A 20,555-nucleotide genomic window follows, 5' to 3' on the forward strand; every position below is an offset into this window, starting at 1 on the left:
ATGTTTTCAAAAGTGGGAATAGGGGAAATGGCTTGGTTCCCTGTCAAAGTAGGTTGCTTTGGAGTAAAACAAAAATTTGGGTCTGTGACAGGACACACCAAGGGACCATATTTGTATCTCTTTTGATTGGTTACCACACAAAATTGGCCATGTCCAGCATAGGTCACCCTCTCCGTCAGAGTCTTCCACTTGGTCAATGTCACCAGGTGCTACAATGAGGATGATTTATTCCGTAACTCCTCTCCCTAAAGTCCACACAGGACAGTGTCTGTCTTGAACACATTACATCTACAGATGTACCAAGGCCCTTTTTCAGAGCAGCAGGCCACCTGCGGAATTTTCCAGGTTTGAGTTGAAGTGTGATGGACCACTGAAGGAGGCACATTGATGCGTTCTCTGGAGATGTCGTCTTCAAGGTGACCTACAGCCACCAATTGCATGTCCACATCCTTGTCTCGGTCAAACACTGGTAACAAGGTCATGAATGAGACATACAAGGATCATGTCATCTTACAATCTTTAGAAAGAGAACAACTGTCTCGGTTGGAGTGAGGTGTGTCAGATCTCAGCTGTCTCACTATACCTCCTGATAAATGCTGGCACGAATCCAAACATATGAATCGTTCCTTTCCCAGCCTTTGAAAACGTTTGGGGCAATACCAACTCAACAACTGATCATCTTTTTTTATTACATCAGGAACCTTTCCCAATCTGAGAGATTGTAATGCATCAGCGATTGTAGTTACAACATACTTTCCATATGCAGAGCAGCTAATCTCTTTTCCTATATATTGATCCTTGTGCTGATCATTGTTTAAAGCAGGGGTCAGCAACCTGCGGCACGTGTGCCAAAGGCGGCACACGAGCTGATTTTTAATGGCACTCTGGCTGCCAGCCAGGGTCCCGGTCGCCGGCTCCACTCAGCCTGCTGCCGGTCTGGGGTGCCATCCGCCAGCCCCTGCTGGCCACCGGCCTCGCACAGCCTGCTGCCAGCCTGGGGTTAGGTCCATCCAGACTGGCAGCGGGCTGAGCGGGGCTGGCAGCGGGGACCCCAGACTGGCAGCGGGCTGAGCAAGGCCGGTGGCTGGGACCCCGGCTGGCAGGGGCCGGCGGCCGGGACCCCGGCTGGCAGGGGCCGGCGGCCGGAACCCCAGACTGGCAGCGGGCCCGCTGCCAGCCGGGGTCCCAGCCACCGGCCTTGCTCAGCCCGCTGCCAGCCCGGGGTTCCGTCCATGCAGACTGGCAGCGGGATGAGCGGGGCTGGCAGCGGGGACCCCAGACTGGCAGCAGGCTGAGCAAGGCAGGTCCCTGGGACCCCGGCTGGCGGGGGCCGGCGGACAGAACCCCAGATCGGCAGCAGGCTGAGCCGCTCAGCCAGCTGCCAGTCTGGGGTTCCGTGGGGGGGGGGGGGGCCTGTAAATGTAAAATGTATTACTGGCATGTGAAACCTTAAATTAATGAAGACTTGCCATGCCACTTCTCAAAGGTTGACGACCCCTGGTTTAAAGCGACCAGCTGGTTAATTTTAAGTTGTACTTCTGGGGGAATCATGCACCACTGCGCATGCACAGAATTTATGTCTTCCACAGATTTTTTTTCTTCCCTGCAGAAAAATGACTTTCTGACAGGGAAGCAAAGGGAAGCTACAAAAGCAGTCACATGACCCTTCCCAGCAGTATGTTTCATGGGCCCAGGGCAGCCTGAAGAGAGGTAAATCACTGTGGGGCAGGAGGCAGAACTGGGGAAGACCCAGCTGGTGGCTCCTACCCTGCACCAGGCTCAGCTGCTAGACCAGGCTGGGCTGGAGAGGACGGGACTCCTCTTCCCCTGCACGGCATCCAGGGCTGGGTCAGACCCAGATTTTTCCCCCAGCTGCAGGAAGCTCTGCAAAGGCCCCTCCCCCCGCTCCCGCTTCCTGCACCCATCACTCCTCAGCTGCAGGGGGAGGGATCCCTGTACAGGGAGCTGCCCCCCCGTGCATCCAGACCCCCCTCATACTCTGGTCCTCCCGCCGAGCCTCACCCCACACACTCAGAAGCCCCCTGCCGAGCCCCACTCCCCCTGCACCTGGACCACCTTGATGAGCCATCTGCACCAGGATCCCCACCCCACTGAGCCCCCTCACACCCAGACCCTCCTGCTGAGCTCTATCCCCCGCCACAACCAGACCCCCACCATTGAGCCCCAATCACCTTCACCTGAACCCCCCCTGCAGAGTCCTATTACCGTTGCACCCAGGACCCTGCAACAAGCCCCTGTGCATCCAGATCCCTCCCCGCACCCGGCTCCCTCACTGAGCCACCCACACCCAGATTGCCCCACACAAAACCCTCTCAACCAACACCTGCATCCCCCCCACACTAAGCCCCTCCACACTTGGATCCTGCCTTGCTGCGCCTGCCTGCCTGCCCACACCTAGTGCACCTGGCACGGCTGGGCAAGGCCATGGGGTGTTTCTAGGGCAGGCCCGGTCCTTGCGCTGTGTCAGGGTTGGGTGCAGCCTCACTGCTGAGTCTGTGTCCTGGGGGGCAGAGCTGCACAGTGATCTCCCGTCTCTGTGCAGCCAGTGGTCTGTGCTCCCCAATGCCATGCTGGAGCCTTCACATTTATTTGACAAATAAAATTTCAGAATTTTGAAGAATCCTAAAATATTGTGCACGCAATTTTTATTTTTTGGCACAGAATTTTTAATTATTTGGCAGAGAATGCCCTCAGGAGTATAAACTGGGTCTCATTAAATAGTTGGGTTATGTCATGCATGTTGTAAACAGTAAATCACTTTTCTTGTGACAATCCCCTTATTCCATGTAACATTGGGTTGACCCCCTGGTTGACTTCCTCTTGTAACACATAATCTATATGTTTGGGAATCTTCCAAACATCTACTCAGTTCCAAATTGACATCCCTGAACCAAATAGTCCCGTCAGGGATCCTAAAATTCCAAGAGGATTCAAGCTACACTTTCTCCTAGAGGTATGCAATTCATGGATTTCATTATCCATCCCCAACAGAACAACATCTTGTATTTGTTGTTGATAAGCTGCAATCCTATCCACAAGGAGTACTGAGAAAAAGGAAGCCACTTTGGAATGCTTACAATAGCTAAATTCGCCTAGATACCAATTAGACAAATTTAACACCACAGAAATATGCATAAACCAAATTTGATTAATCAATTCCCCTAATATGGGCGTTGTGATGAGACCACTAGTGGGTCCTGGGTCCATCATTGGACAAGTTACATCATCAGGTATTGGATTGTCACAGTCATAATCAATAACTGGATCGCAAACCTTAAGTTCAAAAGTCACATTCAGTATGTAGCTATAACACATACTGTATGTAACAGAGTGGTAGCCGTGTTAGTCTGGATCTGTAAAAGTGGCAAAGGGTCCTGTGGCACCTTATAGACTAACAGACGTATTGGAGCATAAGCTTTCGTGGGTGAGTACCCACTTCGTCCGACGAAGTGGGTATGCTCCAATACGTCTGTTAGTCTATAAGGTGCCACAGGACTCTTTGCCGCATACTTCATATTGGCCTTCATCCTCATATTCAAGTTTATATAAGGTCAAACTCCCCCCCCCCGTTATCAAGTTATCACAAATAGCTGTGTTTTTCCAAGTCTCATAAGGTATTCTGTGCATAAGGGAAGTTGAATTTGTTGGTGAGGCGGTATGGTTTTACATCCTCCCCCTTTGAAGCATCATCTAGGGGCCAAATCTTTTTCCAGCCACTGGATGGCAGTGAGACTACTTCATCCAATCTATATTCAAAGGTGACATCTTCCCCTCCAATTCCCTCAACCTGTCGAATAGGGCAGTGGATAAGCTCTGGATTGAGTATAATAGTTCGTTCATCCCTTTCGTTGGGGTGTTCTGCTTCAGATGTGCAAGCAACTGAGCATGTACATGTTGTTGGGTTTCATGGGTTTGCGCCTTTTGTAACAGTTTAGTCCCTCAGAGCAATGATAAGGGTGTAGTAAATCAGAAATATCAGTGTCCATTTCATGGTTGCGATCTGCTTATCTCCAGCTGTTGCGATTCTGCTGGGTGTTGCTCCCCTAGGTCCTGAGGCGGAAGTTGCTCCTGCGACCTGGATTGATACAGCTTTAACGAGGTAGCATGGGAGATTCTGTCTCTATTACACTTCACTCCTCTTAGCCTAATTTTATACAATGCTGATCTGAGTTTACTGATGATTCAGAAGGATCTGATCCATTGATTACACAGCCCATGCTCTGGCGCTTTGTAAGATAACACCATTACTTGGTCTCCAACCTCCCAAGTATTCTGTTTTTTGTCAAAGTAGGCCTTTGCCTTTCATCTGAATTTCCCCAATTTAGCAGCTATCTGCAAGTGGACCTGATTTAAATGTTCTTGCAGATTCTGCAGGTAGGCATCAATTTTTATTCCCTCCAATTGAGTGCTGCTGGTGTGGCTGGCACAGAGCTAGAAGCAGGGCAGCAGGTCCCCAAGGACCAAGAGGGTCCAGAGGACCCAGTTCCCCCACTAGTGTCCTCATGATCCGCCCCGAATGAGGCGGTGGTGTAGTCCATAGCATTACTTTGTTAGCTATTATATCCTACTAATCCAGCCAGCCGTATCATATAATATGTTTCTCTTTCTGAATTAATCCATTTCATATATGATTCTTATATTTTATCAGTATTAATTCCTGTGAAATTAGGATGTGTTGAGGCATGTGATATGTGTTTCCTAATAATTATACATAGAATAAGTTTTGCTGAAATGCAAGAAGACTACCTGACTGTATCCAGTAAGATCAGCTAAACAGCTAAAAGTATGATCAGTTAAGAGTAAGGCATCATAAAAACTGACAACTTTTGGCATAGATAGAAATGGTCCCTGAACTTTGGGGAACTAAAGGGAGGAACTACACACAACATTGAAAAGGTTTATCTGGCGTCTGCAACCAGTTGGTAACTGCAGGGTACACCACAAACCTGGAAGTCGCCAAGAGAGCCTAGGTTGGCCGTTTTTGGAGTGAGACAATCCTTATTAATATGTAGAGAGTAAGTGTCATAATCCACTAATTGATAGGATAAGGGTACCCATAAATTTCTTAGGGTACAGAAGTAAGATTTGGGTATAGTAGGGTATATGAATTACATAGTGTCAGGATCCCATAAAACATCATGTAAGGATATCTTAGGGAGCTTTTTTCTTTTCTTTGTTCTCCTATATTCTATAGACTATCTTTTTATCTACCTATCATTCTATCTTCCATCACGCTATCAGCTCAGCTTGTGTAGTATAGTATAACTACTCAACATTCCTAACTATTGGGGACCCATCATGTTACTGGGCATGCCAGGAGTAAGGCTGGTCCTTCACCTCCTATTACCGAGTCCTCAAGGAAGGGTGTGAGTATGTTAGGTTAAGGTATTTATAATAGGAATGTTACCACCAGGAGTTTTGGAATTCTTTTACTGTTTTGCAGTCATAAGTTTCATAGCATTTATTATTCTTTTGTTAATCTCAATAAAGTTTTTATCAATTTGTTATTGTCCTCAGTGTAAGTGTTTTTGCCAAGCACCCCAAGAGTCCTCTCCTGCTATAGAACTCTCTGAGTTCTTGGACCTGTAGTCTGCATTGGACAAGAATCTATCAATCTTCTGGTTGGATGCGATCAGCGGTGAGCCATAACAACTAACCCATAATATTCAGGTCAACAGTGGCAGGCACCTCCGTCTCGGGGCCACCCCCATAAATAGCCGTGCCCACCAGGAACTCCTGTGCAGGGTGGCACGGAATATGAACCTGCAGGCCGAGGAGGTGGTAGAGTCGGAGGACCCCCTATGGTGGACATCCTGGCACCAGAAGGGCCATCCAGGGTCGCTCTACCTCTCATCAGAACTATACAAGCCAATGCAAAGACCATTTGGCGGACCCTGGCCTCCATCCCTCCTGTGGAGCGGAAGTACTTCATACCCTCCAAGGGGTTCAACTACCCCTTCACACACCCACAGCCTTGCTCGTTGGTAGTGTCGGCAGTAAATGAGAGGGAGAGGCAGGATCAACAAGCCCCAGCGCCTAAATCTAAGGGTGCCAAGTGCCTGGATTTATTCGGACGCAAAGTTTACTCCATGAGGGGGCTTGCAACTCAGGATTACCAACCAGCATTCGGTCTTTGCTTTAGGTTAGACAGGATGGCCACTCCAGCTTGTCCTGAGTGCTGGTTATGTTGCAAAGGGCTACTGTTTCTTTAAAAGATCTCTCTCCTACCATATACTCAGGGAGTAATGCTCCATAATGCTCAATTCACTGTGAGCTGTAGGATTTTAACCCAGTCTTCCTTTGGTAAGCCAAATACTTTCACAGTTTCTTGCACACACTGTGCGTGCAACACAACCAAAGCATCCTCCATCATCCCTACTTGCTTAGCTGTCAAATCTAGGGACTTAATCTCTGTAACAGCTGCCATGGGACAATCTGAATCAGAATCTAGGGTTCATCTCCCTGGATCAGGATGTGGGCTTTTGCTGCCTGGATCTGAATCTATGGTTTCTGGGCTTTGACTCCTCGATCCAGGACATGGGGCTCTCTTACCCGGATCAGCACGTTCCGCATCAGAGCTATCAGAACTTTCCCCTGCATATAATCCTGGGTGAGCAGGGTAACTCACCATAAAAACCTCCACATCCTACACTTCAGGCATCTCCACACTGACACAGGACATCCCTCAGTCCATGAACACTGGGTGTTACTGGGTGTTCTACAGGTGCGCCAGGTGATACCAGCACATACCAAGGGGGTGAAGAAGGTCCTTGAAATTCTGGGGACCTAGGCAGTGCTGGTGATCGCCCAAATGTCAATAAGTGCCCACCCGAAGGGGCTGGGTCTCTTGACCTATATGGTGTCAATGTAACATTGGGTGGAGGAGCAGAACTAGCATCCCTTGGATGGTGTCTTTCTCTGTGTTGTAACTTAGCGATTACTACATCACAGATACTAGCTACTTGTGTCACCTGTAACACTGCATCTTCTAGTCCAGAGGTTTTTAAAACCAGTGGTCTGCAAGCTCTATTCAGGTGGTCTGCGGATAGTTCCCTCGAAGATGCGCACCTGGGTGGCCGCACACAAGCAAATGAAGGGCCACCCACCGAATTAGTGGGGCCCCCACAGGCGTGGCCCCACTAATTAGGTGCCTGGACCCTGGAGAAGACGCACATGTAAGGTGAGCTGGCGGCCTTGGGGGAAATAGGGGGTAGGTGGGAGGGGGCACTGGGGTGAGAAGAGGGGGTGGGGGGAATTTGGGACATGCAGGGCTGCAGTGACCAGAGAAAGAGACGACTTTCCCCAGCTCCAGGGCTGCGGCTGCTGGGGAGACCCCCCCCCCCTTCTTCCCAGCCCCAGCTCAGGGGCTGCTGTCGGGGGGGGGAAGAGACCCCCCCCCCTTCCCAGCCCCAGCTCAGGGGCTGCTGTGGAGGGGGGGCGAAGAGACCCCCCCCCTCCTTCCCAGCCCCAGCTCTGTGGCTGCTGGGGGTGGGGGAAGAGACCCCCCCCTCCTTCCCAGCCCCAGCTCAGGGGCTGCTGTGGGGGGGAAGACCCCCCCCTCCTTCCCAGCCCCAGATCAGGGGCTGCTGTGGGGGGGGGAAGACCCCCCCTCCTTCCCAGCCCCAGCTCAGGGGCTGCCATGGCAGGGGAGAGAGAGCGCCTCCATCGCATTAGAAAGGTCAGACGACTGCTATTAAAATATGAGCTGTGTGCTTTTATTGTAGAGCAAAAGAAGTTTATTATTAATTATTAAGGTTTCTTTACAAAGCGCTTTTATCCGAAGCGCTTTCCAATCGTTAGCTAACGGAACAAACAACATTTGGAAAGCTCAGTAAGTGGCCTGCCGAGCCCCGCAGCGATTTTCAAGTGGTCCGTGGGGAAAAAAAAAAGTTTGCGAACCCCTGTGCTAGTCCCTGAACCATCCCAGTCTCTAAGGGCACCCCCTCGTCGCTAGTAGGGGCAGAGGAGAGCGCCGCCCCCTTTGCTCCGCTCACCTTTGCACCCCCAGTCACTTCCTCTGAAAGGACACGTGACCCCACTTCCTCCTGCGCCACTCTGGGGCATCACTTTTCCCTTTGCAGACTGCTCCCAGCTGCTGCTGCTGCGAACTTCCCCTCCTGAGCCTCAGCCTGCGACTCCGCTCCTGAAGGTACCATGTCAGCCTGTGCTAACTCTCTCGCCCTGCTCCTAGTTACTGGCCCCGCAGGTTGCTCCAGCTCCCTTGGCTCCACCAGAGCCATGGGGATGGGAACCGGTGCTCCGGTCCTCCGATCTCTCTCACGCTCTGTGTCCCCCTTCGGCACAGTGTCCCCCTTCTCTCTCTCGAACACATCACAAACCCAGTCCAGCTCCCTGAGTCTCTCCACCCGCGATCACCGTCTGATTTCCAGCCCCTCAGCTGGCAGCCGAGCAGCATATTTCCTCTCTTGCTCCCTGTCCCTGAGCCCTACTTCCTTCGAACTTCTCCTCTAGCGCCTGCATCTTTCGGAAAAGTACCAATTGCTCCCCTGAGGCTGCACGTAGGGATTTGTGAACTCCTTTGTAGCTTTCTGGGCTTTTCCGGAAGTTACAGCGCCGCTCTGAAAGCACAGAAGGGAAAGCGCTGTTGTACATTCACACTGACAGCTGCCTGCGCAATGGTTAGAGGGAACCATGAGCGGCGTGTGACCCACCGGCTGCGGGAGGCCAGCCCCCAGCCCCTCCCCTTCCGCCCCAGGCCCCAACCCTTCCACCCCTGCTGGAGCCAACTCCCCCCCCCCCCCCCCGCCACAAGCCCAGAGCCTCCCCCCGCACTGCGGCCATCGGTCCAGTCCCACAGCTAGACCCCAGCCCCAAAGGAGCACTGGGAGGGTGGGTGGCGCATGGCCCCAGCCTCCCCAGCTCTGGAGCGTGGGAAGGCGCCTGGCCCCAGCCCCGGAGCACTACAGGACTGGACTCGGAGCCAGAGGACTGGAGCCACAGCTGTCCGCGGGGAGCGTCACAGCAGGGGGCAGGGTCACATCTGGCTCTTTGGGGAGGCAAAGCCTCCCCCAGCCTATGCGACCCACAGCCCATGGAAGGAACATTACAAGGCAGTGCAACACGGGCTAAAAGAGCGAGTGTGATCCTTGGCTGTATAAAAAGGGGCATATCGAGTAGGAAAAGAGAGGTTATAGTATCTCTATTTGGCACTGGTGTGACTTCTGCTGGAATAGTGCGTTTGGCTCTACTGTTCGCAATTAAAAAAAAAAAAGTTGATAAATTGGAGCGGGTTCAGAGAAGAGCCACAAGAATGAATACAAGATTGGAAAACATGCTTACAAGCAGCTCAATCTGTTTAGCTTAACGAAGAGCTGTTTAAGGGGTGACTGGATCAGTTTAGAGCTATCTACATGGAGAAAAGAAATGTGATGAGTGCCCTTCAATCTAGCAGGCAAAGGTATAACAAGATCCAATGGCTGGAGAAATCTACACTAGAAATAAGGTGCAAATTTAAGTGACAGTAATTAGCCATTGGAACAATTTAGCATGGGTTGTGATGGATTCTCCATCACTGCAAACTTTGAAATCAAGACTGGATGTTTTCTAAAAGCAGTGGTCTAGTTGAATAGACATTAATCCAGGGAAGTCGTATGTCCTGTGTTACACAAGAGGTCAGACTAGATGATCACAATGGTCCCTTCTGGCTTTATAATTAACAAAAAGGCCAATTCCCCCACCACAGTCCATCTGGGACAGTTGGGCTCCCTTGTTGGTGACATGACCCCATTTGTATATTTATTGTGTCAGGTTATGTAGACAGCTTTTTAATTTTCAAAATGTTTTGTCTGTTTCCAGGATTACGACCTGTGCATCACCTGTTATAACACTAAAAACCACGACCACAAGATGGAGAAATTGGGCCTTGGCCTAGACGATGAGAGCAACAACCAGCAGACTGCAACCACCCAGAGCCCTGGTGACTCCCGCCGTCTGAGCATCCAGCGCTGTAACCAGTCCCTTGTCCATGCCTGCCAGTGTCGTAACGCCAACTGTTCACTGCCGTCCTGTCAGAAGATGAAGTGGGTTGTCCGACACACCAAAGGCTGCAAGTGCAAGACCAACGGAGGGTGCCCTCTTTGCAAACAGCTCGTTGCTCTTTGCTGCTACCATGCTAAGCACTGCCAGGAGAACAAGTGCCCGGTGCCCTTTTGCCTCAACATTAAACACAAGCTCCTCCAACAGCAACTTCAGCACCATCCGCAGCAGAGAGGAGGATAGCGAGCATGCAGAGGACAGGTGTGATAGGTTGGCAGCAAAGATTGCCTTCACCAACACCAGCCACACCAACAACTCCACCAGGCCAGCAGTGTAGCCCATAGAGCTAGTTTAGCCTTTTATCATATTTAGCAGTAACACAAGGAACCTACAGGCCTGTACCCTGTAAGACATTTCTTAGACGATCTTGCTTAAGCTATAGTGAAGCATAGTAGGCCTGTGTCCCTTGGCACAGATAAATGGCCTGACAAGGGGAAAGTTTTCTATATGGGCAGCATGGAGAGAAAGAGACCATCTATCTGTGTCAGCACCTGTCCTGGGCACTATGAACTGTAAGGCAATAGGGCTGCTCAGTAAGTTCCCTCTCAGTGATTGCGGCATAGTGTATTCCAGGAGAAGCAGTTTGTCCATGCTCGCCCCACAGCATTTCAAAAGGGGCCATTTAACATCCCACCTCTGCGTTCCCAATGCCCTTGACAGGCTTCTCCCTCATCCTAGCCAAGTTGCTGGTCTCTGTTTCAACCTCAAGGAGAATGTTCTGTCCCTGGCTCGGAAGCCTGCATTCCTTGTGGTGACAGCACTGGTCAGGAGAGTCCCAGAGCGCCAGGCTGTAGGCCTGCTTAGGGAGTGTTTCCCAAAGATGCAGTGGTGCTGCAGCCTCCTGCTGAAAGTGGCCTCAAACTTCGAGCTGAGTAAGACCAATGCACTGTGGGGTTGGTCAGGCTATCAAGGCTAAGCGGCTGGAGGTGCCCTTTTAGCTACTAACCTAATGGGAAAAAATCCTTCATTAAATCTCAGATAATTCTTGGGTCAGTCATGTGCGGACATATCCCAGGAGAGAGGATATGTATGGGCCATCTACAGGAGCTCTCCTTTATTACTTCTCCCCACAAACCCCTGGCTTTCCACTAGTTCCTGTGAAGAACGGGGTGCTGGGGAGGGAGGTTAGATTTAGTGCAGCATATGCCCCCTTTAAACTTGGGGAACATAGATTTGCCACCCTCTGCATGACCCTCCTCTTCCACTCTCAGGTGCTCCACCATTCCTGAGAACCTGAAATCCCTGGCCTAGTCTACCCCTTCTCAAGAGCCTCAGCCCTCCGGAAGCCCCTCCCCCCATACTGTTCTCTCCCAGGACCCCCATCTCTCCTACTCCACACCTGACCCCTTCCCTGCTGGCGAGCCTGGCCATTGGCTGATGTGTCTGTCTCACTTCCCGGCTGGTTCTTGGTGCTGAGAGGTACCATTGTGGTTTTGGCAACTGTCAGGTGAGGCCCCGGCCTGCTGCGCATGCAGAGTGGGACCTGGGTGGCTGCCATGGCATGCTTCCAGCCATGAGGAGCGTGACCGCTAGTTACAAGATCACCGCACAAGCATCAACAAAACGAAGACCCAGCAAGTGACATCTCTTAACTGGCAAGAGAGTAGAAAACCCGGCCTAGTCAATGGCAACCCTATTTTCCATGTACCTGCTCAAAAGTGGTCAGGCCATGGCCCAGGTGCCGTGCCCCCACTCCAGCTCTGCAGCCTAGGGTACAGGCTCTCAGAGATTAGTGGCTATTCTGGGCTAGAATTGTTCTGTACTCCTGGTTGTGAAAATGCTTTAGGATATTGTTTTCTTTTCTGGTGCAGTTAAACTATTAAACAACATGTGTTCGCCACTGGTATTAGGGTGTGTTATTTTATAATATCCTTCACACAGCATTAACACCCTTCACACAATACTGCCAGTGTCAAGTGTTCAAAGAGCATGAGTCAGCTCCCCCGCCCCCCATCTTGAGATTAAATAAATATATAACATTTTAGGGTTTATATGTTTGTCTTTGGGTTTTGAGCCATGTTTTCAGGCTTTTTTCTGCACCCAGGCAGGCTCAAAACAATTTTTTTTTAATGAAAGCTGAAAGTCTCATTAAATCATCTGACTCCCGGGCCTGGGGTTTTAAAAAACACACCAAATATTGTGAGACTTGTGTCACCGCCCTTTCCTCCCTGGGTTACTCGGGAGCAGCCAACACTCACGTGTGTGCCTGGGCGCCTGATGTTGACATTCAAGAAGATCCTGAGTATCCCAGTGGTGCTGTTGGATAGGTGGGAATCCTCTATTCACCCCTCTGCTACAGTCCCTTTACTCCAGTGGTTTGCAAACTTTTGTATTGGTGACCGCTTTCACACAGCAAGCATATGAGTGCAACCCCCCCTTATAAATTAAAAAACAAATTTTTTATATTTAACACTATTATAAATGCTGGAGGTGAAGCGGGGTTTGGGGTGGAGGCTGACAGCTCGCGACCCCCCAAGAAATAACCTTGTGACCCCCCTGAGCGGTCAGGACCCCCAGTTTGAGAACCCCTGCTTTACTCCTAAAGGAATTTAAAATTAGCGGTGCCTCTACCTGGCTGGCCCCTGTACACACTCAATGGCGTGCCTGGGGAACCTCCAGGAACAAAGCTATTCTAATAATAATAATAATATAATCTGTGGCATGGGTGTAACTCAAAAATATCAATTATAAATAATATAAATCCAATATACTTGCATTAGAGTGAACACACCTTTACTTAACAACTTAAAAAATCAGGGTATAAGAGTCTAAGATTATGTGTCACTACTAATTTAAATCCACAAGGGGCAATTGAATAAAATCAATTAATAAATATAGTACACAGCAATAAATGAAACTTATCTAACTGGCATTTACACTGGCACCATTTACCCCACCCCAAGTGTACACTCCTCTGGATTTCAGAGTCCTAGACGCTGGCTTGCGTGGGCGCGCTGGAAGATCTGCAGCTGGAGACAGTGCTCGGTTGGTTCTGTGTATCACTCCAGCCAAGGCAACAAGCTGCACAACCCCTCTGACGACTGGACTGGCTCCACCAAAGGTCAGCAGCTCTGGGTCCTGGTTCGGTGGGAAGATCATTCTGCCTCTCCTCAGACTCAGTCTCTGCTGTGCCCCTTCCCTTGCAAGTACTTTCCCAAACCAGAGTGGGGGTTACTCTCAGTTCCTTCGCTGCAGGCCCACCCCAGTCAGCTCTAGGCACAGTGAAGACACCAACAACCTCTGAGGCTCCCTGCTCGATCAAAGCCCCTGCGGGTTCTCAGCAGCAGCTCCTGGCTTCCTAGCAGCGGCTCCTGGTACGGTCAGAGCTCCCCAGCAGGAATCTCACTCCTTTCCCCAAAATAGAGTCCACCCACAGCTCTCCCTGCATGAGGAAGTCTCCCCCCCCCTTTCCCCACGGCACCATGGGAGTTGTAGTCTCTCAGGTTAGATTGCCACACACAGGCTTTTGCCCTGGAACACTCCCAGTAAAGTTCAGAGGCCCCACTAATAAAAGGTGCCTACATTTAAAATCATTAGTTGGCACCACTGCTCACAGCACAGATAAGAAACGATCGTCCCAGCCCTGGAGAGTTTGCAGTCTAATTTCAGCTCATGATAGACTGAAGGGGGTCACAATACAATAGGGTGGGGTGGCAGATGAAGGATTGGGTGACAGCCGTTAGATTGCAGGGTTCCTCAGCAACACTGTATGCACAGTCTGGTGGAGCAGAGAGTGACTCCTTCCCAGTAGGCCTTGTGATATAAGAGGGTCTTCCCAAAGGATGTGAATGAGGAGACGGTGGTGGCCTCATGAACCAGCCTTCTGGGGCTAGAGGGCAATGTGGGGAAAAGCCTAGAGCTGGCTATGGGAGAAGTGACAAAGGGAGCACCTGGGCTGGTGGGATGACCTAAAACAGAAGGTCAGATTAAATAGGTGTGGGTGGAGTAATGCAGGGCTTTGAAGGCAAGGAAAAAGGGCTCAATTCATCAGTGTGCGAGCTGCTGCTGGGCCAGACTGCTATTTTTTCCGGCACTAGCTTGAGCAGAGCTAGCATATGTACATCTACCCAAGCAGGGAATCCCACCCCCCCAGCTGCTGTGGAGCCATACCCACAGGGCACTGTGATAGCGCCTCACCCTTTCATTTGACAGAAGCAGTCAACTCCTGGAGTGCTGGCATAACTCAGACAGAGCCTGGTCGCAGGATCGAACCATGGACCTCAACGCATGAGCCTCTACCGCATGAGCTAAAAGCCAGCTGACTCTTCGCTAAGGCTGTAGAGCCGACTCATTCTTTCTCTCTCTCTCCGTGGTCTCAGTGCCACTAGATGGGACAGAACACCACACCCACAAGGTGTGTGGGTTACACAGGCATGGCCAGAGGAAGGCAATGCTGAGGGGGCCCCCCCCCGGGATCTGCCTGTGTGGAGTGCTGAGGCTTTTCTCTGCCAGTTTTAAAGAGACAGGATTCTAACACCCTCCATATTTTTAAGCTGTGCTTGGTTGGGGGAAGGGGCCTCCTGGGAGATTTCCCAGTACCCCAGTGGGCTAGACTGACCTTAGGTTGAGGTGTCAGTGATTGAGAGCGCCAGGTGGTGGTACAGCTCTACCAGAGTATTGCCCCAGTGGTATGACGGTCTATGTTACTGTCTCCCCTTGGTCACTTAGCTTTTAAGGCCTTCTCTCCAAGGCTGATGGAGGCTGTTCAAAGATGATCAAGGCTGATCGAGGGAACAAAGGCTCAAACAGCCCCCAAACACACAATCCCCACTGACCCTGTAACTTTAAATAACCCGAAAGAGAAAGAACAAACAAACAGCCAAAACCAGCCAAACAAGCTTTCTCGCTCACTCATCCCGAGATTAGTCCGCACACCTTGTTCGTTCAGCAGGGGAATCTCCTGTCCCTCTTAAATGCCCCTGTTTGTGCTCCCTTAGTCGCTTAGCCTCTGGCTTTTAAGGCCAGCCCTCCCTAGGTCAGCCTGACCACTACTAACCAGCGTGAATTGACCTGGTCTTTCGGAAAATAGCTAAAGAACAAATGCAAAACATGATTAAAATCAGTGATTTAAATCACCTGTTTCCTGCTTGCTGATTTAAATCATTAAAATTGGTGATTTGCATAGCTTTGATTTAAAATCTAGCCAGTCCGCTTCACCTACTCACTAATGTGTAAGGGAGCAGATGTGGAGCTGGAGTACACACTCAGAATCCTGAAGAAGGCGGAGATAAATGAAGGGGATGGGAATGATTTTTAACTACATACATTCTTAATCCCCTCCTGCTTGTTCCTTGTTTTGCTACCCTTCTCTCTCCTGGCCCTGCAATGTAAGTTTCAGCAGCTTTTACACCTGTCTCCCAACTCTCATTAGACCTAGTGGGCATACATCACATACTGGTAAAGGGGTGTGTGCCTGGGGCAGTCTACATCGTTATGCTGCCTGCATTGCCAGGGTCCAGAAGAAGCTGCAAGTTATATCAGTTCCGACACACTCTACACTTACTTCAACTCACCTCTGCTTTTGGCTCCTAGTTCTGATAACTAGTGGTAAGGGCAGGTGGGATATTTCTTTAAATGCACAATTGTATTCATGTTCTGTTTAGCAGTGGGGATTTTTCCGTACCCTCTGGTTACTCATGATTGAATTGTATTTGAAAAAAGTTACTTTGGTTTAATTTGTGTGTGCCTTCACCTCCTCCCTCAAGGGCCAGCAGCAGACTCCTCAAGTTCAGCAAGCTGGGATGGGGCCAGCAGCTCCCCAGGAGATGGTGTTGGGAGAACATATGGCAGACCCAGCAATACGCAGACTCATTCAGCAGCAGCTCGCTCTCCTCTTACAGGCTCACAAGTGCCAGCGGCGGGAACAGGCAAATGGTGAGGTACGACAATGCAACCTCCCTCATTGCCGTACCATGAACAATGTCCTCAGCCATATGACAAACTGCCAGGCTGGCAAATCCTGCCAGAGTGAGTAAAGGGGGTGTGTGCATCCATCCAGGGCTGGATTTAGGGGCAGGTGACCCAGGAGACCACCTGGAGTGCCAGGCTTGGAGGGCACCGGACTCAGGGTGCTGTTTTTGTTGTTAGTGACAAAAGGGAAAATAGAATGTTTGAAGCAAAATGTTTCAGGTATTCCATATGTGGATTCATTTTTCACTAACCTGCTAGAATGTTCTGGACTTTTGTAGAATCTCGTGGAACCTTCCAGACTTTTTGAGAACAACATTTAATTTGAACCTCCTAGAACGTTGTCAGCCATGCCCTCACAGATATATTACGGGCAGGGCATTGCCGGTCAGTCAGTGAGATACAAGGATGATCTGAAGTGACAGCCCAGCTGCGATACTATGAACCTTGTGTTATTGTGTAATTGTGAAAGTGTACTTGTGATTTAAGACTTGAGGAGTGTACATAGCTACTAATAAAAAGACATATTTAGTGAGACTCCAGAGGTATCTATTGAACCCCTATCTATGCAACAATATAAAAGAAATACTGTTACTTCTTTTGCCATGCTTAACATGTGATGTTTGATGAGTTTGTAAGACTGTGGAATGTAGACTTTTGCTCTCTCTAATATGGTCTATTTTCCCCCATAGAAAATAAAATAGGTCCCTGAAGAAGCCTTCAGGAGCTCAGTATAGGAAGCAAAAAGCTCAATTGCAATCTAGTTTGCCTCAAGGGGAAAATCTGATGGGAAAATATCTGAAACAGAACAACCTAGACTGAGCTTTAGGCAGTGGCGATCATTCCCGTGCAGAAGAAATTGAGGAGAGAAGCATAAATGATGGAATTCCTATTGCTAAGGAATTAGCAGATTTACCCGGAAGATAAGGAATGGAAATGTGAGGAAAGTGATGGAGAATCGTCCAGTTTTCCTGGCAGCATAAATGAGAGTGATGGTAAAGAAGAATGTGGCTCACGTGAAAAGGAGAGTAATGAGAAAGAAACATCTGGTTTACATGAAAAGGAAATAAACGATAAAGAAGAATCAGCCTTGCATGATGACAGAAACAGCGGTGAGAAAAATTGCACACCACAAATCAGTGCATCAGATCCTGCTTTATGGCCGGAATCCTAAACTCTGCTGATACTCATTGTACAATTTTGAATGACCAGGGCAAATACAAGGATATGATGTTTCCAGTAAATGAGCACATAGGTGCTGACTTCCCCTCTGCGCGGTGGGCGCTCGACTCCCGCCCCCCGGCCCTGCCCCTGAACCGCCTCTTTCCACCCCTGCACTGCCCTTGCCCTGCCCCCATTCCACCCCCTTTCCCAAAGTCCCGGTCCCACCCTGCCTTTATCTACCCCAGCCCTGTCCCCACTGCCCCCCCTTCCCCCAAGTCCCCACCCCTGCCCGCCTCTTCTCTGCCTCCTCCCCTGAGCGTGCCACATCCCCGCTCCTCCCCCTTCCTCCTGAAAAGTCCTAAGCACCGCCAAACAGGCAGGGGAAGAACTGGGAGGGAGGGGGAGGAGCGGGGATGCGGCGCGCTCGGGGGCAGGGAGAGAAGGAGGCAAGGAGGGGGGAGGTTGGCTGCCAGTGGGTGCGGACCCTGGAGCACCCACGGAGTCGGCACCTATGAATGAGCAGAAATGACACTTCTCAAAGTCACACTGTGAAAGAGTGCTTGACAATGGTGAGAAACTGAATCGGAGTTGGCTAATTTACTTGAAATCAACCGACAAAGTGTTCTGGCTTTGTTCCAAAATATTTGACAAGAATGCAAATCCTTGCTTGTGGTTTCCAGGTACTATTATTGGCATAACTTCTTAGCTGCTGCGCTGAAGCCACATGAAAAGTCACCCAGCCATTTTACGGCCTACTTCAAGTGGATGCAGGTTGAGTCCAGGCTCAAGCTGAATAAATGTCTAGACGTAGAAAACCAGCTCATTATTAATGTAGAATCCCAGCATTGGAGGAACATGCTTGAGCATCTGATCTCAATTACCCTCTTCCTTGCAAAGAATAATTTGGCTTTCCAGGGCTCGTCAGATAAGTTGTTCACTGAACATAATAGTAATTTCCTCAGTTTGGTAGAGCTCCTTGGGAAATACAACGACGTTATGCATGAGCACCTACATCGAGTAGTTCTTAAAGCAGCTGTGGACCGTTACTGCAGCAAAACAATTCAAAACAAATTGATTGACCTCATGGCAAGGAAGGTGCTTGATAACATATTGACGCGGTTCAGCAAAGCGAAGCACTACACCGAAATAACGGACTGCACTCCCGACATTAGTCACAGTGAAAAGATGTCATTTACAGTAAGACTGGTTGATGACGAAGATGTACCCAAGTAAAGGAACACTTTATCTGTTTATGGTCTGTGGACAACTCTACTGGATAAGGCCTAGCAGAACAGTTTACGAACATTTTGAATGAGAATAAAATAAAGCTTCAGGACTGCCGCGGCCACGACAACCGCGTGAACCTGAAGGGAAAAAACAGTGGCAAGGATTCTTGTGCTGAATCCAAGGGCTTTCTTTGTGCCATGCAGCTGCCATTCCCTCAGCCTGGTTGTGTCAGATGCAGGGTCATCTTCTTTAGATTCAGTATCTCTCTTGGGAGCACTGCAAAGGATATTGTTAGAGGGCTTATTCCTTCACCCGCTTACTTCCCTGGTCCTTCTCGCATTAACAGAGAGCAACAATGCCCGAAGTCCAAAGGTGCAAACAATTCGATGTTTATTGGGGTGAACTTCCAGCAAGCATGATTCCAGTTTCCTTCCTTAGTGTCCCCCTTCCCAGCTCTGACACCACAGAGCCTTACACCTGTGTCCCAGTTCCCATTCCCCCCCTTAGCAAAACATGATTCCAATTTCCCCACCCCCATTCCCCTCCTTACTTCCTGATTGACTGCAGACTATATAGTAAAACTTGAGTTCTGCTTAGCTATACCTTAACCAATCATTTTCCGGAAATTTAACTAACCAATCCTAACATATTGTAACATGATTATGTAACCAATTATATCCCACCACCTTAATTAGTTTACACCCAGCAAAATTAATTATACAGCAGACAGAAACAATCACAGAACCAGACAGAGACCATGCAAATAAACAATAGCAAAATGGGAACTATAATGACAAAACAATACAGACGTGAGGATTTCACAACTACATCTATAAAGACATTAGGGTTTCCCAGCTGTGTCTATTGATAAGTGAGTTCTTACAGAACAGAAAACTATCAAACTAAACTTCCTTTCACATCCTTTAGGCTCTTCCCTTTCTCTGGAGGTGATAGATCAGATCCCCCTTCTAACAGCCCCAGATTGCCTTATTTCAATGTGACTAGTTTGGAATGTGAGGATGTGACCATACACTTCCTAGCTTACAGATATACGTCCTGTTTTCAGCATCAACTATCAGGTGGAAGATCCTCATGGACAATGTGACAAATCTGACCATGCAGCTGCGAAGTGACACTTGCTGGGAGAGCTGTGTTGACAGCGTAAGGCCAGAGAGGTACCAAATGACTGAGGTTTACAATGCCCTGATGGAACTGGCGCAGTTGAGTAAATCCAAAGCCAGAATCCGACATGAGGCACAAAGCCTGGCAAACTAGATCACTACCTTCAAATTTCTGCTCTCAGTTGTGGTTTGCCACAATATCCTGTTCCAAGTAAACATTGTAAACAAGGCATTACAAACTCAGTCGATGGCCATCGCGACCACTAATACTTTGATGAGAAGCTGCCTTGATTTCATTGTGGCCTACAGAGACAGTGGATTTGAAGATGCCATCACTGCTGCAAAATAAATGGTGGAGAACTTAGGAGTTGGGTCTGTCTTCAAGGAAACTCGTATTCATCGGAGGAAGAGACAGTTTGGTTATGAGGGCAGACATGAGGTGACCGGAAGCTTGGAAGAAAAAAATCAAGAGGGAATTTTTTTGCTTGCTTGCTGACACCCAGGCATCACTGTGGACAGCTCAATGAAAAGCCTCTGCAACACCAGTCAGAAAAGCAAAGCTAGGACGTGTTAAGGCTGCCTAAGGAATGAGTTGGAAATACTGAAAATGTCAATATAGAAATCCTTGATTCACACCCCCTGGGAGATCACGTTGAGGTTTAGCTACCCTCTCTCAAATCAATGGGGTGCAGAAAGTGAAGTGATTCAGATACAGGCAAGAAAAGCGGTAAGAAGGAGGGAAAGATTTGTGTGTGAGAGGAGAGTGCAGAGACTGGGACCCATTTAGTTGAGAGAAGGGACAGAATAGAGATGTATAAAATAGGACTAGCGTGGAAAAGGAAGATCAGACACTCTGGTTTACCCTGGTTCATAATACAAGAACAAGCAGACAGTCACTGAAACTCAGATTTTTTTTTAAACACACACACACACACACACGCTACAATAATCTATCACAAAATACAATGTAATTCAAAATCTTAAGGAACAGCCAGTTAAATGGAGAATGAGGACAGCCACACTTTGTTAAAAAGGAAAACAGAGAATTAGGAATATAAT

General features: G+C 49.2%; 1 non-coding gene across 1 annotated transcript; it reads left to right on the forward strand.

Moving 5' to 3' along the window:
• The first annotated feature begins 8,019 nt into the window (after window positions 1-8,019).
• Window positions 8,020-16,515, forward strand: LOC114019598. Its single transcript, XR_005222918.2, has 3 exons — window positions 8,020-8,170; window positions 9,838-13,138; window positions 15,783-16,515. It is a non-coding gene; the product is annotated as an uncharacterized LOC114019598 (transcript).
• The last annotated feature ends 4,040 nt before the right edge of the window (window positions 16,516-20,555 follow it).

This window comes from Chelonia mydas, chromosome 1 (assembly GCF_015237465.2).
Source record: "Chelonia mydas isolate rCheMyd1 chromosome 1, rCheMyd1.pri.v2, whole genome shotgun sequence".
Lineage (NCBI taxonomy): Eukaryota > Metazoa > Chordata > Testudines > Cheloniidae > Chelonia > Chelonia mydas.